Source organism: Echinops telfairi, unplaced genomic scaffold (assembly GCF_000313985.2).
Source record: "Echinops telfairi isolate 266 unplaced genomic scaffold, ASM31398v2 ScPeMD7_23;HRSCAF=83, whole genome shotgun sequence".
Taxonomy (NCBI): Eukaryota; Metazoa; Chordata; class Mammalia; order Afrosoricida; family Tenrecidae; genus Echinops; species Echinops telfairi.
Genome location: NW_022103920.1, coordinates 14,653,595 through 14,658,821, shown reverse-complemented (window position 1 = coordinate 14,658,821; position 5,227 = coordinate 14,653,595).

The window sequence follows — 5,227 nt, the reverse complement described above, 5'->3', positions numbered from 1 at the left end:
CCCTCTTCATTCTAAACCCTGGGAAACTGCCACCAGGGGCCAATCAACCCCCTCCCTCAGAGTAGCTGGACTGGCAGAACTCAGTACTCCAGCTGTCTCTTCCAGGGCCAGTCCCGTGAGGGGGCGGGTTCACCGAGGGCATGGTCGGTCTGTACTGTTCTCTCTGCTTCTTAGGATTTCTAAGAACCTCTGAGAGCAGGCACGGGCCGCATGGAACAAAACGATCCGGCTAGAAGCAGTCAGTACAACCTTATTCTCTACAGCCCTCCTGTCATCTCAAACACAAGTGTTTACTAGCATTGGGGGTGGGTGGGTGTTGCTTATTCTAATATATTCATGGCCACTAACAAAATAGGAAAATAAAGAACAGACACATTTTCATATTCAAAAAAGAAGTCATTACTCAAATTATTTCTTCACTATTCCCCAAGAAAAAGGACATAGATATAATTTTATTTTTCGTGAACCTACTTGTTGAAAGTATTTCTTCCAGAAGGACAAAGGAAAAATCATTTGATTTTTAGAGCGTACAACTGTTATCCCCGGCTGGTTGATGGGCCAGAGTCATGGGTCCCCCAAGAGAATGTAGGCTTCATGTTCACGGCAAGTCATAACAGAAAGGTCACACTGTAGTTTGGATTGAAGTCTTTCTGTGTTGTGTTTGTGACTGTTGTTACAGTAACAAGTGATGTGCATGTTTTCCCTCACGTGACATCCAGGAGAGGGAGTCTCCAGGGGCAGCAACTGGAGTAATACTTTCTTCGGGGACTGGCAGGCGGGGCTGGGGGCAATGGGGAACTAAGGAGTCTAAGAATGAGGGGAACGTTCTGAAGCTGATTGTGGGGATGGCTGCACAACCCTGTGTATGTTTACACCGCTGGATCCCCCGGAATGTGGAGGAATGTGGATCACGTGTCAATACACCGTGTTAAAACTAGAATTGAAGTAAATACAAGAGAACCTGGGGAGGGAAAAAGAAGTAGAATTTTAGAAGTCCAGGCTTGTGTTTCCTATGAGAAGGATAAGCTAGGTTTAGCTCAAACATTGGTGGAATTTTCAGGAGAAAATTGTGACTAGGTTGGTGAGTGTGGCTTTTAACTTACTTATATGCACGCGGGTGCGTGCGTGCGTGTGTGTGTGTGTGTGTGTGTGTGTGTGTTTGTGTGTGTGTGAGAGAGAGAGAGAGAGAGAGACAGAGGCAGAAGAGGAAGAGGAAGAGGAGGAGGTGGAGGAAGAGACTAACCATGGCAGAGAGAATATCTTTGACTGACAGCTTCTGGTGGTTGATCTAGGGTGTCCCAGGGGTCTTGCGCAACCCGGGGGCTAGATAAATCCATCCCAAACTACCACCTCTTGACTTGGTATCTGTGACTTTGGTTCATCGTTAGCCCTTGGAAAAATAACCGCATGGCTGGTGAAATGTAAAACTCTAGTGCTAATCAAATTACAAAATGGAAACAATAAAGAAGTTAAAAAATTGAAACCCGTTGATTTCCAAACACCTTCGTGAGGAATCTACACTCTGAATTTATAATTTAAAAGTACGGCCCTGGCAGAGCTGCTTCAAAATCCCACTGAGTTAATATAGCAAGGATGGATTAATCTTTTAAGAAATTCACCTTTTATCTTCTTGGTACCAACAACTTAGGCTATTTTTCTTTTTTAACACAACCTTTATGAATGGAAAAAGGATGGAGGCAAAAGATCAAGTAGAAAAATAAACTTTTTCAAAAGAGGGATTGTTTCATGTACAAGAATGTCCCCCACTTCTAGAAAGGCCCTGAAGTGGTCAACAGTGGATCTCACTAGTGAAGGTGGGGCCAACGCGACCCTTGAAACTATGCAACCTCCGAATGGTGGACCATGGAAGCTATCACTTTCCTCCCTAACACTCCATAGGTACCTTCCCAACGCCAGACACGGCCCAGCGGTATCAATCACCTTTCTGATTCCAATGGAGTCAATGCCATCCTTTGCTCTTCCTGGTGTTGCTAGGTGCCGCCAGTGATCCTCCGTACAACTCTGCAGTGCACGGCTGGGTCTTGCCCTCCTCCCACTCCGACTTATGTTTGAGTCCGGTGCTGCAGCTGCTGTACCTCAGTCCTCCCCTTTGAGGGCCTTCCTCTTGTTCACCGGCCCTCTGTTTTACCGAGCATGATGTCCCTTCTCCAGGGACTGGTCTCTCCTGATACCAGGTCCCAAGTATGTGAGTCAAAGTCTCACCCCCCTCGTTTCAAAGACACATTTCTGGCAGCACTCCTCCTGAGATGGATTTGCTTTGCTCTTTGGCAGTCCCTGGTGCGTTCAAGATTGTTCGCGACGTCGTCTTCAAAGGCAGCATCTGCCTATCACAGGCTGCTAACAGAGCTTCCTTCCACCCCGAGACCATGTGTCCTTCTTCATACAGTCCAGATTATTGCTCAGCCTACAGATGGATGAAGTGAGTGTGTGTGTGTGTGGGGGGGGGCAGTTTCTTTCATCTGTTGGGATGATTGTCCCTTGATCTATGTATAGGTGCCACACGAGCACAATGGACTGTTCTGGAATTCCCATTCTTCTCAACGCTATTGTCCACAGGTTAGGAGGCATGCAGTGGCATGCCTTTGCATATCAATAAAACAGAAGTGAACATCTTTCTGTTATTTTCTGCTTTTAGCCAAGGTTCACCTAGCATCCGTAATGAGGGTCCTTATTCCCACACCCTCTTCTGAATTCGGCGTCACTCGCTGGTAACGCCCGGTCAGTGGACTGCTGTAACCAACTGTGAGAAATGACAACATTTTACTTGCATGTGCGATCGGTGGTATGGTTTGGTAATGTCCACATGCTGTTGGGTCACTTTTCTCTGGATGGGCACAAATATGGATCTCTTCCCATCGGTTGGCGAGGTAGCGGTCTTCCAGATATGTTGGCACAGGCTGGAGAGTAGGTCCAGTGCTTCGTGAACTTGCTGAAGCACTTCTGGTGATATTCTGCTCATTGCTGGAGCCTTGTCTCCCATTTCTTCAGTGAAACGTGGACTTCTTCCTTTGGGATCGCGGTTCTTTATCAAAGAACTACCTGTGGAAGTGGTGGAATGGCGTTTCATCTGGCAGTGGCTGTGTAGTCTCGTCCACGGTCTTTTGAGGCTTCTCAATCCTTCAATATGAGAGGTTTTCCCTTCGTTCTTTCTGCCTGACATACGCGGAATGTGTTCTCCCTTCCGGTTTTCCGGCTCCAGGTCTTTGCGTAGTTCCCTTCGACTCTCTTACTTCCTCATTCCTTCCTTTTGCTTTAGCTACTCGGGTTAAGAGCAAGCCTCAGTCTCTTCCAACATCCACCTTAGTCTTTTCTGTCTTTCCAACGATCTTTTGTTCCCCTCCCCCCGCCCCAAAGGGAAGATGTTCTTGATGTCATCCCACGACTTGTCTGGTCTCTGGGTCATTAGTGTCCATGTGTCGAACATGGTACTGGCAGGTGGGGGCCGGTCTTCACGGTCATGGTGGAGCTCTCGCGGGATAGTTTTCATCGTCTTCGGCTCCAACGTGAACTTGCACGTGAGCATTTGGTGTGTACCGATACAACCTCGACGGTGAGTTTTTAGTCTCCCAAATCAATGGGCTGAACGCGCACAGCCCCTGAGCCCCTTGTAGTATTCCCTGCTTCCCTGAAGGAGAGAAGTCCCAGGAGGAAGCCTCATCTCACGGATTGGCTCCCATTCAGTACGCTTACAAGGCCCAGGCAAAAAGAGGAACCACGCCCCTGCTTTCCACTCCACGTCTGGGCCCTTCAGTCCACGGCCTGGCCTCTAAGATTCTGGTCTTTTCTTGACATGAAGATGACAGGGCTCCGGATGAAGTCTCACTGTTTGATTCCAACCTGGAAAACAGCCCAGCCCTCTTCAGCCTTTGAAACACAGCTTTCCTCCCTCCCCTCTGCACACACCCTTCCTTTTTCTGAAGGCCTGTCGGGGTCAGCCTTCCTCCCCGACGCCATGGGCCTACCCTGCCCTTCTCTGCTCGCTGTTGCCATGCCGACTGCATCTCTCTATAGGCAACAACACAGTGCCAAGTCATTTTAAGTACATTCTGAATGACAAGAGGAAACGTGGCAACAGACTTGTGCTTGCCCATCTGTTTACCAGGAGTCCACAGGTGTAGCACAGGGTTGACAGCACTGGCTGCTGCTACCTGAGCAGCTGAAGTCTCGGGGGGCTTCCTGGAGTACCCTCCAGACACGCCAGGCTGAGCCCTTGGTCGTGGGTATGTGGAGACCTGACCTCAGTCCTCATGTGGCCCTCGGAGTGCCAGGGCCTCCCTGTGAAATGCCTGGCTGGGGGCCTCTAGCCAGGGCCACAACCGCCAGGGAGTGAAGCTCTGGAGATGCCCCTCCCTTAAGGACCGAGTGTGGCACGTTCCGCCAAGCAAGCTGTGGGTTTGCACCTTCCCTCCCACGCCCACCGGCCCTCTCCACTTCAAACTGAGTCAACTGTAGCCCTTCAGGCAAAACTACAAGCTGGTGCAGGTGCTGTTTTTAACCGACTGTGATAGGCCATTGGGGAGAAGATGGGAAAAGTTCCAGTAAGGAGCCCAATCTTCTGAGCCAACATTCTACCATCCTCCTATTCCTTTCAGTTCGGCCTTTAACCTTTCTGGTTGATGCGGTGCCCGCAAAGGATGGTGTTGGTTTTTTATGTAGCACCATCCAATTTGATGCTTGCTTTCCTTGAGAATCGTCTGGCCTCTCTACGGTGAAACGGCCGGCATGGTGTCTGCCTTAGGGACCCCTGCACAGCATCTCAATGTCCTTGAACAGCCTCTCACAAGAAGTACAGCCTGGCGGTGATCCCACTCCGGCCTCCTCCAAAGACTTCTCCCCTGTGTCTACACTCGGGGTGGGGTGGGGTGGGATGGGGTGGAGGTGGAGGTGGAGGGGCACTTTTGAGATGGAAGAGCCAATCCTGTCCCTCACAACAATGTAAAGGTTATTCAAGAGCCATATGTATATTTTGTACAAACAAATAAAATCGCTTTTATCTGAATAACATCCTGTTAAAATGTTCGGTTTCCTGTAGAGCCACGGACGCCCCAAAGAGCCGCAGTTTGCCCGCTGCTGTTGGGTGTCTTGCCTTCTGCTTTCACCTGTCTCCTGGCTGCATGGCATCGTCCTCATGCTCAGGAGCTTCGGTCCCAGGCTTCGCTTTCCTCTAGACACACACACACACACACACACACACACACACACACAC